Consider the following 18,274-nt stretch of genomic DNA (forward strand, 5'->3'; position numbering starts at 1 on the left):
AAAATTGACTAATATATCTATATATGTGAGGGAAATTTAATGATTTTCAAGCCTATATTTAATAATTAAATAAGAAAGTTAATAAAATAAAATAATAACCATGAAAACATTAAAATTTATGATAAATTTTTGAAGTAAAGTTGAATAGCTTTGAAGGATTTTAATTATAATTTTTTTTTATTCCTTGTAAGAGATGAATAATTTAATTAAGTAGAATAAAATTGTGTTAAGTTGTTTTTATTATAAAAAAAAAATTGCTAAGGGGCTGGACCGTGCTATCCAACCCCGGTTTTAGGAGTTCACGGAATTGCTACATATGCCCGGTTCTCTATGCTTAAAAAACCGGATTTCCATCTGATTCCCGGTTTTCATAGTCCAACCTCCCGATCCGGTCCGGGTCTGAAAACCTTGGCAATTAAGAGCATGTTGCCATGTAAGAAAAATGACCACCTAAAATTCTACCACGTTTAAGGTAATAGCAGAAGCTTTTTCCTGCAATTAAGGGCGTGCTGCCACATATTAAAATTCTTACTTAAATTCAATACAACTTATGATAATTTTTTTCTAATTTTTAATAAGATAGAACATGTGATGATATTTGTTTTGTGGTGATTTTTATTGAGTATATGTGATTGGTTTTTATATATATATATATATTATTCTATAGTTTATTAATATTAGGTTCTTAGTATTTTTTACTTATTAACTCACTTGGCACAAAAATTAAAAAACTTAATTGGACACATGGTATAAACTTAAGTAGATAATTATGGTGCAATCCCCATGTAAATTTAGACACATGGCTCAAAATTAGATTCTAATTTCAAATTCTAATTGAACTTTCTCTGACCTTTGCCTATATATATATATATATATATATATATATATATATATATATATATATATATATATATATATGATTTAAAATCTAATTAGATTTAGACTCTTCGATTTTTGAATTCAATATTCACTTGCCAAAAAAATTAAAAAATTAAATAAGACACATGGCGCAAAATGAACTTCAACTAAAATTCAGTTTAGAAATTAATTGAATTTAGACTCTTTGATTTTTGCACATAATAATTCACTTAACACACAAAATTAAAAATTAATTGAAACACATGGCGCAAAATTATACTCCAATTTAGAATTTATTGGATTTACTCTTAGTTTTAGCTATTAACATATATATAGATATATAGATTACATGAACCGAGGAGTGCAATTTAAAAATGCATTAAATAATGTAATTTCCACTAAAACAAATCTCTACCGACCAAGGGGGGGAAAAAGAACTTTATGTATCCAAATTCTCCTTTCCTTTTCTTCTTTTTTCATTGCATTCTACTTTTGATTTCACTAGTCATAGATCCACGCAATGTGTGAGAATTATTAATGATCATTTCGTGGTTAAACTTATTTAAAAGTAAAAATTTTATAATAAACTACCACATAAGGATCATTTTGTGAATCACCAAAAGAAAATTCTTACCACATAAGTTAATAAACTACCATTTAAAAAAAAATCAATGTTATATAACACAACTTATCAAATTATTCATATAAAATTTGTCAAAAAATCATTTAAATCAGTCATCAATTATATGGCATATCCTAGAACTTCATAATTAAATATAGTGTAGAGTAAACAAGGATTTTACAAAAACAATGAATTGAAATTGACATAATAAGAATAATAATTTAAAAAAAAAGAAGTAGAAAAATGAGAAGAAGACAAATCTTGGTGTAAATATTTGTGCAATTAAATATTATCCTCATACTTGTGGAATCCATGTTGATGATGCCGAAAATATCACCAGTGAGTTGCAAGCGCTCCTCAAGAAGATAAATGACCTAAAAGAGAGCATCGGTGTGGTGCCGGCCAAAAACCCTCCGAAGGTCAAGTTAGAATCTTGTTTTTTTAACCCTAGAGTGTCAGAGTTAAGAATAGTGTGCGTACCTTCATATCTAGGGTTTCTGGGGTATTTATATTGAGTGGAATTGCCTTTCTTTTAGGATACAACTCCCCTCTCAAGTTCCTTTCCATATAGGAGTCTTCCCAAACGTGTGTCACAAGAAGTCCAAGTATGCACGTTTGCGTAGGGATAAAGCAAAAGCCCATTCGAGACATATCAAATAACATGCAACCCGGAATCTGCAATTCATAAATGACGGATACTCAACAAAATCTAACCGTCATAGTCGTGTCACCTACGGTGTCGATCCGTCTTCATTCTCTCCGTCCCTTCAAGTTTTATAAGAATACCCGTCTCCTATTTTTATCCACTTCAGTTGCCCCCTTCAGTCCTTGGATCCGTCTTTGAAACCCGACGGATTCATGGAATGACTAAAGCAATGTATTGAGAGGGGACGGTCATAGTATACCATAACGGGTGACACGTGGCCTGCATTTCTGACGAAGAACACGTGGTCCTTGTGGATTGGCTATTTCCCCGAATCGAGGCGTCGCTTCGTATCCTGCGCTCTTTGTTCTATAAAAGGCCAGACATTTCTCCCTTCATTTTCTCTTCTTATCAAAAATTTGTGAGCAAAGCGCAACCGTCACAGCCATCGTGCCTTCCTGTCGTTCAGCAGATCCGTCCGTCGTTCCTCGTCTGAAACCATCTCGATCCGGTAAGTATTCCAAACCTTCCTCCGTCTTTCTTTTAATTTCATTGTTTCAAATATATGCGCTTTCTTTAGATCCGTCGGTGTCTTAGGTTATACCGTCATAAATGTAGGTAATGTCTAGTGTGTCAAGTAACCAGTCGTTTGTCCGCGAGGGGGCGGGCTACGATGAAAAGTTTCTGTCAGGTCCAAGAGATCCCAACACTTCAAGCGAAGAGAGGGATTCGTCCAGTACCTCTTCTTCCCTTGATGGTGGTCTGGAGACGGAGAGTTTTGAGTCGTCCAATAGCTTGGACGGTGTGGATCCCCCCGTCCAATCAATAATCGGCCCAGATGGCCTAAGAAAGTTCGTTATGCTACCTCTTTGGACGGTGAATGATTTTAGGTCATCCATGACTGAATCTCAACTCAACACACTTAGGACAAAATACCAAATACCAGACAACATCCGTCTACGTCTTCCCGAAAAATCCGAGAAAGGCTACTATAAGGGGGTAGACGGTGTTGGAATCTACGAGCAAGCTTTAAAGGCGGGGCTCAGATTTCCATTAAGTTCTCTTCACCGTCAACTTCTTCAATACCTTGGCTTGTTCGTCACCCAAATCTCCCCAAACGCCTGGAAGGTGTTCATTGGGGTTGAAGTTTTGTACGGGGCAATGTCTGACGGTGCCCGAAGGTTGACGGTGGAGGAATTTTTCCATTGCTATCGTCCAACAGAGATAGTCAAGTCTAAGGGGATGTATAGTTTTACGGCTAGAAGCCCATTATTGAGGCTCGTTAGTGATACTCCAGACTCGAACAAAGACTGGAAGAGTCGTTATTTCTTTTTGGAAGGGGACGAATGGATGTGTCGTCCAGGAGATATAACTAACATGCCCGTCGACACAACATGGGGCATAATGCCTCCGTCGGGTATGTATCCCATTTGTTTTCGTCCAGTCATTCTACAAGGTTGGTTTATTTTTAAGGTCTAACCGTCTTTTGCTGCAGCTCGGGACCGTCCACAAGTTGACTTGGAGCAGTGGAATTTTCTGGAGAAAATTTTTAACAAAACAAAACTGCAAGAGAGGACTTGGGCTCAACTTGTCACACTCGATACTCTACACTGGTATTGTGACGGACCCGAACCTTCATCCGCTGCCCGTCTGTACGATAACAGAATTCGAAAACGTAAGTTCATCTAAACTATACCCGTCTTTTATCTTACCTTTCATTTCTCATCCGTCTTTGATTTGCAGAGATGGACGCCGCCAAGAGGAGAGCCTTCATTAAACAACAGGCAGCGAAGAAGAAGCAGGAGGGGGGTCAAACAAAGGGGACGGTCCCCCCTGCACCGTCAAAATGAACTCAACATGAAAAAACGGACCGTCCTCAAAAGAAGCAAAAGACAACCAATGAACCCGTCGTGGCCTTGGAGGCAGAGAAGACGACCGTCAAGCATGGAAAGGGGAAAGGCTTGATGAAGGGTCCCTTCGAGGAGAAACCACCCGTTCTCTTCCTAGAGGATTCAAGCTATGCCCTCGAGAAAATGTCGTCTATGCTGACAGCTGACGACTACGCAGACCTCGGCAACCATTCAACGAAGGCGATGGGTGAGACGGGCCTTTTCACCCTTGCACAGGTAAATTTGAATCCGTCTGGTATTGTTACTAAGTTCCTTCACACCCGTCATTATCATGACATTGTATTTGACTTCCAGGCAATGGTGATGATGAAAGGGCTCTTTGGCCGTTGTCTCAATCATGAGACATCCATGGACAGTCTGAGAAAGAAGAGCCAGACGATGGAGGATGAGCTACACGAGCTGAAGACCTACAAGATCAATATGGACAGAAAGCTCAAATGCTCGGAGCAGGTTAGAGAGGAGGTGGAAAAGGAGAATGGGCATCTTCGCGAGATTTTGAATGACAAGGAGAAGCAGTTGACGGAGACAATGTCCAAACTCAACAACGCAAAGGAGATAGCCATTCAAGAATATCGCGATTCTGAACTCCTTCTGACAGAGCTTGGGAGCTCTTTCGCTGACGGGTTCGATGACGCCATCCGTCAGGTGAAGTCATCATACCCTGAGCTAGATGTATCCCATATATCCATCGACGCTCAAGGGCAAACACTTGCACAATCCGTCCGCTCAGAAAGTACAGACGAAGTGTTTGCCGTCACTGCTCCAGCTGACGAAGGTGAAGCTCCTCCTCCTCGTCAGCCAGACGACGGTCCATTGGTCGGGAACTCTTCCCCAAAAAATGAATAGGACGAAGGCGAAGCTCTCTTTTTTTTTTTGTAAAAAATTCTTACTGTTGTAAGAGAACTTTATTGAACCGTCGTTTGTAATTGCTAAATTTAGCTTATCAAATCTTTTATTGCCTGTTGCTTGCCTACTATCCGTCATATATAGTATGCTTGTTTATCTTATTCAGATAACCTGTCTTCAAAGAAAACTTTAGGTGTCCGTCCTTTGTTCGGTCTGTACTTTCAAATGTATTTTTAAGACCCGTCCACTCAGTGAACTAGATTTCTCATCTCTTTGGATGATCCGTCCACTCTGTGGACTTGTAGATTTTTCACCCTTTGGGTGATCCGTCCACTTTGTGGACTTATAGATTTTTCACCCTTTGGGTGATCCGTCCACTTTGTGGACCTGTAGATTTTTCACCCTTTGGGTGATCCGTCCACTTTGTGGATCTGTAGATTTTTCACCCTTTGGGTGATCCTTCCACTTTGTGGACCTGTAGATTTTTCACCTTTTGGGTGATCCGTCCACTTTGTGGACTTGTAGATTTTTCACCCTTTGGGTGATCCGTCCACTTTGTGGATTCGTAGATTTTTCACCCTTTGGGTGATCCGTCCACTTTGTGGACTTCATTGACTCTTTTCATTTTGATTGATCCGTCCACTCTATGGACTTGTAGATTTTCATCAGCATGCATTTCATATTTTCTAAATTAAAACTCCTCTCATAAGTTCAATAAACCAAATTGTTAATGGAAAAGAAAACTTGAAATAAAAGCTATGACAGTCTAAAACTATACTGAAAAATAATACAGTAGGTATTGTGATTGCTGCACTATTGGTAGTACTTCTTCAGGTGCTCCATGTTCCAGGGATGACCCAATTTCTTTCCGTCTAATGTCTCCAAGTAGTACGTTCCTTTCCTGCGCCATGAGATGATTCTGTACGGGCCTTCCCAGTTAGGACCCAGCTTTCCCAGGGATGCATCCTTCGTAGCGCCAAGCACTTTTCGTAACACTAGATCTCCAACCTTGAAGTCCCGGTGCCGAACCTTAGAGTTGTAATGTTTTGCCATCATGTCCTGGTACCGCGCCAATCTCTGGGCTGCTGTTGCCCTGACTTCGTCTACAAGATCAAGCTCTAGACGTAATGCTTCAACATTCTTGCTCTCGTCATAACTTTCCACGCGGTAGCTTGTCAATCCTATTTCTGCCGGTACTGCACCGAACGCCAACCGAAACGGTGTCTCTCCTGTTGGTGTTCTTGCCGTTGTTCTGTACGCCCATAGCACACTTGGTAATTCGTACGGCCATACGCCTTTTGCCCCTCGAGCCGGTCTTGATGATCTTTAGCAAAGACCGGTTCGTGACTTCAACTTGTCCGTTAGCCTTGTGGATGAGCGGGCGACGAGTAGTGATTCTTGATTCCCAACCGAACAAAAGTCTCGGAACGCATCGTTGTCGAATTGCTTCCCATTATCTGAAACGAGCACTCTCGGGATTCCGTATCGGCGAGACAATACTTCTCCATACAAAAGCTCGCGAATGTTTTTCTCTGTGATAGTAGCAAGAGCTTCCGCTTCCACCCACTTGGTGAAGTAGTCGATGCCAACCACCAAGAACTTCGAGTTGTTTTGCCGCTATTGGAAATGGACCCATAATGTCTAACCCCGTTGTGCGAATGGCCATGGAGCCGTCATGGGTGTGAGTTCCTCTGTTGGTCGTCTTATAAGATTGCCAAACCGGCGACACTTATCGCGAGGCTCTAACGTACATGTGGGCATCCTTCGCATTGTCGGCCAATAATACCCCGCTCGGAGAAGCCTTGTGGACCGGAGAGACCTTGATCCGGAGTGGTTTCCACAAACTCCTTCATGAACTTCCCTCATCACGTAGTCTCGCCGTCATGGCCAAGGCATCTCGGATATGGTCGGGAGAATCCTCTTTGTAGAGAACATCTTTTATCGGTACGAATCGGGCAACCGACCTTCAATTTCCTTGCGTCTTCCTTCTTGTACGGCAGGCTGCCGTCCTTGAGGTACGCCACAATTGGAACCGTCCAATCGACTTCGGTTGCTTAATTCACACTCGAATGTTATCAAGCGGTGATGAATGTTGGATGAAGGACAATCTTTGCTGCGGGACGATCATAGGTTCGGCCGAAGCCTTTGCGAGTCGATCAGCATCTTGATTCTCTTCTCTCGGGATTTGGGTTATCGTGAATTGGAGGTCATTTATTCGACCCTTCACTTCTCCGAGGTACCTTCTCATTCGCTCACTCCTACAATCATAGCTCCCATTAACTTGGCTAGCTACGATTTGGGAGTCGAGTAGACCAGCGCCTTCACGGCCCCGGCCGCTATTGCAAGCTCTAAACACCATCGGGGCCTCATACTCTGCTTCATTATTCGTAGTGGGAAACTCCAGACGGATCATGCATTCAATTTTATCTCCTTCCGGGGTATGGAGTACTACTCCGACTCCTCCCGCGTGTTTATTGGAGGATCCGTCTATGTGAATTCTCCATGTGGGCGTCTCTTGCCCGCTCCTCGGGTGTAGTGAATTGCGATGAAGTACGCAATATTTGTCCCTTCACATTTGTTCGTGGCTGGTAGTGGATATCGTACTCACTCGGCTCGACGGCCCATAACGCCATCCGTCCGGCCGTTTCGGGGATTGTTCATTGCCCTCCGCAAGGGCTGATCCGTCGGGACTATTATGATATGTGCTTGAAAATAGGGTTTCGGCTTTCGTCTTTCGGTTACAAGAGTGAAGGCAAGTTTCTCCATCCGTGGGTATCTCTCTCTGTAGCCTCTTAGTGCCGGCTAACAAAGTACACGGGCTTTTGTATCTTCCCTTCTTCTCGATGAGAGCGCACTTACCGCTGCGAGGGAGACGGCAAGGTACAGAACAATTCCTCCCCGGCACGGACGGACTAAGCAATGGCGGGGCGAGAAAAGATATGCTTTTAACTCCTCAAATGCCCTTTGGCATTCGTCCGACCACTCGAAAAGATCTTCTTAGTGTTCGAAGAAAGGTAGACACTTGTCCGTTGCTCTCGATACGAACACTGTTTAGGGGCTGCTATCTTCCCCGTCAAGCTTTGTACTTCCTTCACCGTCCTTGGAGGGGATAGCTCCATAATGGCTTTCACTTTCTCGGTTGACCTCGATGCCCGGCGGGACACCATGAATCCTAGGAACTTTCCGGCCAGTCACTTTCCGAATACACATTTGCTTGGATTCAACTTCATTTTGTACATTCGAAGAGTGTCGAAGGTCTCATGGAGGTCCCTCGCATGATCCGACACCTTTACGCTCTTCACCAACATGTCATCTACGTAGACCCGGATGTTCGGCCAATGCGGGGTGCGCGAACATTTTGTTCATTAACCGTTGATATGTGGCTACTGCATTCTTTATCCCGAATGGCATTACCTTGTAACATAAAAGCACTAGGCTGGTCACAAATGATGTTTTCTCTTGATCTGTCTCCTCCAACTTAATCTGGTTATACCCCGAGAAGGCGTCCATGAAGCTCAACAACTCATGTCTTGCGGTGGAGTCCACTAAGGCATCAATGCGTGGAAGCGGGTAACTGTCTTTAGGGCCGCTTTATTTAGATCCGTGAAGTCAACGCACATTCTCCACTTCCCATTTGACTTCTTAACCATTACCACATTTGCCAGCCAGTCTGGGTAGTACACCTCTCGTCTGAAGTTGGCCTCTCGTAGCTTCTGCACTTCCTCTGCTGTAGCTTGATCCCTTTCGGGGGCAAATACGCGTTTCTTTTGTCGGACTGGAGGGAACGAAGGTGACACGTTCAATTTATGGACTATGACCGTCGGATCTATTCCCGGCATGTCGTCATGGCTCATGCGAACACGTCTTGGTTTTCCTTGAGGAACAATAGGAGGGCATGTCGAACCGTTTGGTCAACTGAGGTTCCTATCCTGGTGGTTCGATCGGTCCTCGAATCGTCTAGTTGTACTTCTTCCAATGTCTCCACGGGTTCTGCCACTGTTCTCTGCTCTTCGATATTCAATGTCTGTACATGGTCATCCATCTCCATCATGGCCACGTAACATTCCCGTGCAGTCACCTGATTTCCGCGCAGTTCTCCAACTCCATGTTCAGTGGGGAATTTGATCATCAGATGGTAGGTTGAAGTGATGGCCTTCCATGCATTAAGAGTGGGGCGTCCGAGTATGGCGTTATATGCTGAGGAGCAATCAACCACTAAAAAGGTGATGTTTTTAGTTATCTGTTGCGGGTAGTCTCCTACCGTCACTGTCAATGTGACGGATCCTAAAGGATGGACCCGGGTTCCCCCAAAGCCAACGAGGGGCGTGCATGCCGGGATCAGGCGCTCCTTTGCAATCCCCATCTGCTAGAACGTAGGATAGTAAAGGATGTCTGCTGAGCTCCCGTTGTCCACTAGAACTCGGTGGACATTGAAGTCTCCTACTTGTATACTAACCACAAGCGCATTGTCATGTGGGTGGTGAAGGCGCCGGGCCTCTTCTTCAAAAAACTCGATACTGGAGTCGTTCCGTCGTATTCTTTCTAGTGAAGGGCCCGTCGACTAGACACTTTGTACTGTCCGTAAATAGGTCTTTCTGGCCTTTTTGAACGATCCTGCTGAAGCGCTCCCCCCCATTATCATCCGTATGTCTGCTACCGGTGGTCTGGGACGCTCGTTTTCCCGTCTAGGATTCTGCTCCTGAGGCTGATCAGTTCTTTCCTTCCTCACGAACCTTTGCAACCTCCCCTACCTTATAAGGGCTTCGATCTGTTGTTTCAAGTCATAACAGTCCGTCGTATCATGGCCGTGGTCACGATGAAAACGGCAATATCTATCTCTTGGCCTCTTGTTCGGATCTCCCTTCAACTTACCCGGGAATGTCAAGCTTCCTTCATCTTTGATTTGCATAAGCACCAGGTCAATTGGGGCTATGAGGGGGGTGAAACTTGTAAACCTCCCTGAAGGTGGTTTGGGTCTCCGGTCTTCTCGTCGATCTCTGGTTCTAGCCACTTTTCGTCCGTTATCTGGTTTCATATCTTCCTGTCTTTCCCTTTTCTTTGGTTTATAGTCGTCTCTGGCCAGCAAGGCATCCTCCGCGTTCATATACTTCGTCGCCCTGTAATAGACATCGGACATAGTCTTTGGGTCATTCTTACATAGGGAAAATAAGAACTTATCCTCTTGTAACCCGTTTGTGAATGCTGCCATAAGTGTCTTGTCATCTGCCTCGTCTATCGAGAGGGATTCCTTGTTAAAGCGGGCTATATAAGACCTTAATGTCTCGCCTTCTCGTTGCTTAATTCCCAGTATACATGCAATAGACCTCTTGTGTCGATGACTCCCAATGAAGTGTGATACGAACTGTGCGCCTAGTTCCTTAAAAGTGCCGATGGAATTAGGCGTCAACCTGCTGTACCAATCCCTCGCAGGCCCCTTCAAGGTGGTGAGAAAAGCCCTGCACATAATTTCATCTGGTACACCCTGAAGATGCATTAGGGTTCTGAAAGACTCCAAGTGATCCAGCGGGTCCTTGGATCCGTTGTAGTTTTCCATATGGGGCATGCGAAATTTTGGAGGAAGGGGACATGAATTCACCAACGCCGTGAATGGTGAATCCGTCTTATGGACGAGGTCGTCCAAGTTGCTGGATACCCGTCCTTTAAGGGCGCTCATCATCATATCCATGCGTTCCCTCATCTCCTGCAATTTGGCGGCTATGGGAGTCGGTACAGCGTCTAATGCCAATGGTTGATTGGTTTCTTGTCGCTCAGGTCTAGTTAGAGTGTTACTGCCCTCAGGTCTTTCCGCGTTCCTGCCTTCCGGACTAGCGCCCTCCTGGTCTTCCTGTGGTGCACTCGTGTGTGCGGTCCTTTGCCGCAACTGTTCTTCCAAATCATAGTTCTGCTTAGTGAGGCGCTCAACCACCGCCGCGAGCGTTTGGACCTGCCTCTCAAGAGCGGTGGCGTGCGGTTCGTCGCCTTGATTGTTGTTCGTTGCCATCGATCGGGTGAGTGCCATGCAACTCTTTGTCTCAGGAATAGAGCGAGGCTAAAATAATCAGAAGATTTTCTTCTTCTGTTCTTGCTTCCCACAGACGGCGCCAACTGATAATGCCGAAAATATCACCAGTGAGTTCCAAGCGCTCCTCAAACGAAAGCAACACCTGCAAAAAGAAGATAAACGACCTAAAAGAGAGCACCGGTGTGGTGCCGGCCAAAAACCCTCCGAAGGTCAAGTTAGAATCTTGTTTTTTTAACCCTAGAGTGCCAGAGTTAAGAATAGTGTGCGTACCTTCATATCTAGGGTTTCTGGGGTATTTATATTGAGTGGAATTGCCTTTCTTTTAGGATACAACTCCCCTCTCAAGTTCCTTTCCATATAGGAGTCTTCCCAAACGTGTGTCGCAAGAAGTCCAAGTATGCACGTTTGCGTGGGGATAAAGCAAAAGCCCATTCGAGACATATCAAATAACATGCAACTCGGAATCTGCAATTCATACATGACGGATACTCAACAAAATCTAACCGTCATAGTCGTGTCACCTACGGTGTCGATCCGTCTTCATTCTCTCCGTCCCTTCAAGTTTTATGAGAATACCTGTCTCCTATTTTTATCCCCTTCACATGTTATGATCTGTTCATATATATATATATATATATATATATATATATATATATATATATATATATATATATATATGAGTAAGAATGTAACTATTATTTGAATGATTATTGAGAATAATAAAAATTAAAACCTAAAACATTTTTTCCCTAATATAATGGAGAAGGAGGCAATTGATTGTCATTTAAAGTAATCAAAATAATAGAAAACAGTGAGTTCTAGCTAACTTAACTGGTAAAATCTCTGATGGTTAAATAAGAGATTTGGGGTTCAATCCTCGCCTACACCAAAAACCGATTGGTGTCTTGGTCTGATGGTAAAGAGCTATCATCAAGAGCAGATGTTATAAGTTGAAACTCTCTCTAAAATAAAATTTAAAAAAAAAATTGAAAACTTTCTCATATAGTCATATGTTTGTATTATTACCTGGGCAAACAAAGAGTCATTCTTATAATGTTTCATGACTTCTAGATTTGGTGAACAACTTTAGAAAGGACTTTGATTATTATTATTATAATTCATTAGAGTCACATAATTTTTAGATAGTTTATTCAAATATAATGTGGATAACGAAAATAAATATTATTTGTAATATAAGTATATTATATGTCTTATCATTTTTTTGGTGGGATGCATCCTAATATAAAGTATACATTATGCAAAAATTTGTTCTTTATTTCAACTTCTAAAATCCAAGTGGTAAAGGCAAAAAAAATCTACAATTGCTAGAATATTTGAATTTTCAATCAAAGATTGGTTCTTTGGTTTCTTTCCGTTAGAGCAGATTGACAAAGAATTTGGCCTCTCAATTTTGAGGATAGTGTAACTTTTACATGGAACTGGATACTTAGGACGTCATTGGTTGCAAAAGTGAGGTACCAACATGTTGATGGCAAAGAGGATAATAAAACAAAATTATCGTTGCCTAATATAGTCATTTTATCAAATACGTGGAAACATAAAATTGCAAATATTGGGATTACCTTTTGCAATGAAACAGAGAGCAAACTATTTTTCTTAGCAACAATTCATTTTAAAAGAGGCATAAAAAAAAACACATAATACTCCAATATATAAAACATGCTTAACATACCATATGATTTTAAGTAACACAGCAATATCCCTACTCAAGAATATAGACCTGCAGCTCTTAAAGGAGCTCTTTTCTGGTAGGAGCTAAATTCAAAATCATTCTTCTTCCACTTAAGAGAGACAGACAATGCCTAACGGTGTATATATATCATCTCTTTGATTTTATAGGGGCGGTGGCAACTAAATAGGCATGAATTGGTTGGGTTCAATGAGCAAAGGAAGAGGCAAGAAAGGAAGAGATGAAGAGTCTCAAGCTCTAAAGAGCTTACATGGGAAGTTGACAACAATAAATAGAAGGAGTTAGAGGTGTTATGGAAGCTAATTAGCTTTTAATAATTCCAAAATTTGCACTTTATATTTTATGAATAAAAAGAAAATAATGACATGACCGTTGATGCAACTCAACAAGAACGCAGTAACAATAAATTCTACATTTCAGTTTTTAGATATGTAGAATATAGATTGACTTATGACTTCCCATTAACTACCCATATATGTCAATGGTCATAAAAGTATAAACAATTAACCCCAAACATTTTTTTGCCAAGCTGTGTGAACTTTTTATTGGTAAGAAAATGAAAGAAAATGCAATCATATATGCAATTTAAACCTTTTTTTTTAGATTCTATCCAAAGCAGATATATGAATCAATTTGGGCACCACATTTATATCTAAACCTAACCCTGTAAAATTATTTAAAAAACCTAGACCCACAAAAGCCAAAGATTTTTTTTTTTCTGTAAGAGAGAGAATATTGATGTTTATTGTGTTTGTTGGTATCAGTAATACAAATATCAAGAAAAACATGCCTAAGTTCAAGAACATTGATCACCAGATCATTGGAACCAACAATCAGAACGGTGGCTTCGACGACCATAGTGTTGATTATTATCGTTGGCAATTAGGGCTGTCCACAGGTCAGATCGGATCGAGTTTGGAGTTGACCTACATCCGACCCGATTGAATCGGGTGAGTGAAATATGGACCCGCGGTCGACCGAAAGTTCGGGTGTAACCCAGTGGCATAGGTCATCAGTTGAACGGGTCGGAACCATCGGGTGATTTCAGGTCTGAATCAGAACAAGACACAAATCAAAACCCAAAACAAATAGCTCCCAAAAAAAAACCAGAACAAAGAAATCAAAACCCAAACAACAACAAAGAAATCAAAACCCGAACAACAACAAAGAAATCAAAATCCAAATAACACAAACCAAGTCAAATAACAGATCCATGAGATTGAAACGAAAAGAGGGAGATAAGACTAAACCCACAATACCACCACCACCACCATTCCTTCCCCACCATCACCACATCCACAAAATCAGCACAATTTTTTTTAATCAAAAAAACAATACTCTTTTTTACTAACCCATAAACTGCAAAGATTATAGGAGATTTCAAGTAGATTAGAGGAAGGATTCATCAAGATGTGGAGTTTTAAGTTGACCTTTGAGTCAGCAACAGCAGCAATAGGTCCAACTCGGCGATGGCAACAATATGGAGGCTAGGGTTAGGGGCGGCAATAGAGCCCAACTTAGCGACGAGAGACGGCGGCAGTAAGAAGGCCGGGGTTAAGGATTTGAGAGAGATATCAAAGAGTGAGAGATCAGAGAGAGAGAGAGAGAGCTTTTCTGAAACTACAAGTTTGGGGCGTATTTTTACTTTTTGAGAAAGAGGTTGAGGGCTGAGTGTTCAGTCTAGAAAGACCTAGAAGGTACCCAGTAACCCAGGTAAAAGATTCTTTTTAGAATCATGGGTGGTTGAGTCGGTTTGAACGGGTTAGAATTCAAGAGACTCGAAACCGACATGTAAAACCAATTTTTAAACTATTCAGACTCGCGCTCGACCCGTTTGGGGATTCGGATCCGCCCGTGGGTCTTCGGGTCGGGTGGGTGGATCGGGTCTAACAAGTTAATGGGCACCCCTATATGCAGTATCTCTAGTGACCGTACCATCAACACCGGCCAACAAGATGGCGTCTTCGATTATTAAACCTATGGTACCAATTGCAATATTGTGGTGTCTCGAGCCATCGAACTGCCAACATCGATCGTCAGTGAGGTGTCTCTTGCCACCAAACTGCCAGTCTGCCAGTACTGGTCACCGGAGCGGAGTCTTCAAACACCGGCTACCAGACCTCCGGTGTTGGTCATAGACCGAAGTCTTTAATCATCAGACCACTGGCATCAATCACCAAAGTGGTGTGCCCAGCTACCAGACCGATGATCTAACGACCAAATGGGGGAAGGGGAAGCTACTGTGTTTTTGAAAATTGTTTTACCAAATTTTCAAAGATAAAACATCTTACAACTTTTTATAAAGGATTTTACGATAAACAAGAAATATTTTGCAAGTTTGACTATATATATTTTACCTACAAACAAACACCTGAAAATAATTTTAAAAAAAAAACATTTTCCGAAATATATATTACTACAAAACAAATGGAGCGCAGTGTCCTCACATTTTACAAAAGTATTAGATTGTTGACACTATAGCATCTCAAAGCTAAGTTCCTTAAACTCCTAGAACTCTATAAAAATTTGCCAGTAAGTTAGGTACAATTCAGAATAGAGGAATCTCTTGAAAAACTCTATCGAATTTGTATCTCACCATCACTCACTCAAAGTGCCCAAAAGAATATGAAACTCCCAGAGAAAAATCTCTCATTTCAATACCAAAAAACCATCTTTCATCCCTTAAAGATCAGTATATCACTAAACTTTACAAATTACAATGCAAATAAAAGACGTAATTGATCTGGGCACACTATTCATCAAGAGGCATACATGCATCATGAGTTCAACTATGGTAGTCAATGCATATTTACTTTGCGGAATCATAGGGAAGGCTATATGAATATTAGTGACTTAAAAAGGGAAGATGGAACATTGCGATCATCAAGGTATTTTCTTTTTAATTAAATACGAGTCAATACTTACTAGATTTAGGGACTTTGTCTAATGAGTTACAATCCGTCATGACAGAAGAAGATATGTCAAGAAAAGTGTTTGAGTACTTGGATGATCTCTACAATATTTGCCGGTTACATAATCTTGCTTTGCTAATCATGAGAAAATTGTTTTGATGGACCGAATTTGACCAAAATGGTCGAAGTAAATCAAAATGGACTGAGGTGGACTAAAGCAGATTAACTGCTACTGGTTTTTCTGTTAAAAATAAAAATAAAAAAACCGCTACAGGTTTTCTCTTTAATTTGGTGTGATGTAATGGTTTTACTGGCAATTAATGAAAAGGCTGATCTTCCCATAAAAAGAAAAATATATATCTCTACGTTTTGATGGAATTTAAAATAAATAAATAAATAAAATTTGTTTGTTTGTCAATAGAGTAAACATTCGGTCAGGCTTGGCGTAAAACCAGTGTTTTACGCCAACCAATAGGAGGCTGCCACGTCATCTCTTTTAATATTTTATTATTTTTTTCTCTCTCATTCTATTCCTCCCTCACTGTTTCTGAACATCTCTCTTTCCCTCCCTCTCTCTGAACTCTCTCAAAGTCCCTTACTCTCTCTGAACTCTCTCTCTGTTTCTCAGTCTCTAACTCACTTAAATCCCTCTCCAAAGAGTCCAAACATAGACCGAATTGAGAAAGAAGACCCACAGCCCTCAAACCGAAGCTTGCCCAAACCTCCACCACACCACACACTGAGTTCACCGGAGCTATGCGTGGAGCTTGGAAACATTCCGGAACAAAGACTGAATTAAGAAAGACCTACAGCCCTCAGACCAAAGCTTCCTCCCTCTTCCATCTTTGCTTGCCCAAACCTCCACCTCAGACTCTCACCTCTCTCACAGACCCAAGATAACTCACACAGCCACCATCATCCAACCACCATCATCAAGCCACACAACAACCCAGCCACCATCCTATTCAACCAAGCTACCATCAATGAAATTCACATACCCATTCAAAAATCCAAAAATCCAATCACCATCATCAAGCCACACAACAAAAATCCAAAGATCCAAAATAAAAACAAACCAAACTCATTCTCTCTGTAACCCCAAAATACCCATAACCATGTCTCCCACTCACTCTCTCCCCCTTCTTCTTCTCAATTCCCTTCTTCTCATCTCAACCTCAACCAACTCCTCCGACTCGGACTGAGTCTCAGAGCTCCAATCCCTCCAATCCCGATCCAAATCGGGCATTATCCACCTCGATGACCACTCCGTCTCTCGCTACCTCACCTCCACGAAAACCCCAAGACCCTACTACCTCCTCATCTTCTTCGACGCCACCCAGCTCCACGACAAGTCAGAGCTCCAGCTCAAAACCCTCCACTCCGAATTCTCTCTCCTCGCCTAGTCCTTCATCGCCCACGCCCCAGCAACCCTAACGTCTTCTTCTGCAACATCGAGTTCAAAGAGTCTCAGCGGAGCTTCGCTCTCTTCGGCGTCAATGCCCTCCCTCACATCCGCCTCGTCGCTCCGCACCACTCACCTAAGCAATCGGAGCAGATGAACTAGGGCGATTTCTCGCGACTCGCCGAGTCGATGGCCAATTTCGTCCAGGCCAAGACTAAGCTCGCCATCGGTCCGATTCACCAGCCTATGTTCCTCTCCACCAGGCAACTGGGCTTCATAGTGGTCGCGACCCAGATTTGGATCCCCTTCACGATCAAGAAGATCGTCAAAGGCGAGACCTTGCTTCACAATCCGAAGCTCTGGCTCACCGACTCGGTTTTCGTTTACTTCTTCAGCTCCACGACAAGTGGGACTGAGAAGCTTGAGTTAGAGATTGAGAAATAGAGAGAGAGAGGGACTTTGAGAGAGTTCAGAGAGAGTGAGGGACAGAGAGATGTTCAGAAACAGTGAGGGAGTGAATAGAATGAGAGAAAAAAATTAAAGAAGATGACGTGGCAGTTTCTTATTGGCTGGCATAAAACATTGGTTTGACGCCACAGCCTGACCGAATGTTTACTCTTGTTAATAATGTATTGCTCATATCTATGTCGAGTGTTTAAATCTCATGTAAAAGGAAAAATAATACTTTGCTTCTTATCATATTGACAAAAACACAAGCTGGCCTTAGGGCCCATTACAAATCGTCCTACCACTTTTAGAAAAAGGCTTCAGCCCCATTATAAAAAGACCAAAAAAAAAAAAAGACCAATTTTATGATAATTAATGATTTAAAAAATAAAAAGGACTGCATTTTTTTTTTTCAATTTCAAAAAGCCTCAAAAATATTAGATCAGTAGAAACTCAACCCACTTGAAATATTAAATTGCTTGGAGAAAATAATAATAATAATAAGAGTAATGATAGAGATACAATTTTTTTTTACAAACTGCTAATATGCTAAGTGATTATTAGGAAATTGAAAAAGTAATATTAATTATGGGCATAGATGAAAACCAATAAAAAATTGGTTCTATTAATAGTTTATAAAAATATTGTAAAAAAGTTTGTAAATATAGCATTACTCTAATTAAATGCATCGAATCATCAATGATGATTAATCTTCCTAGACAGCTAAAGACATTTATTTTTGTAAACTAATATCGAATACGATACGGTAGATTATCAACAATAACAACCTAATCTCTCACATGACCACACATCAATCTCTATGTCTTTCTTAACAGCAAAATCAAAATTGAAAATTAGACTACAACTTTATTTAACATTCATCGTCTTATCAATGATAAAG

General features: G+C 41.5%; 1 pseudogene; it reads left to right on the plus strand.

The window, feature by feature from the left end:
• The first annotated feature begins 16,639 nt into the window (after positions 1-16,639).
• Positions 16,640-17,370, plus strand: LOC142634744 (putative dolichyl-diphosphooligosaccharide--protein glycosyltransferase subunit 3B; annotated as a pseudogene).
• Positions 17,371-18,274: the final 904 nt, after the last annotated feature.

This window comes from Castanea sativa, chromosome 5 (genome assembly GCF_040712315.1).
Source record: "Castanea sativa cultivar Marrone di Chiusa Pesio chromosome 5, ASM4071231v1".
Classification (NCBI taxonomy): Eukaryota; Viridiplantae; Streptophyta; class Magnoliopsida; order Fagales; family Fagaceae; genus Castanea; species Castanea sativa.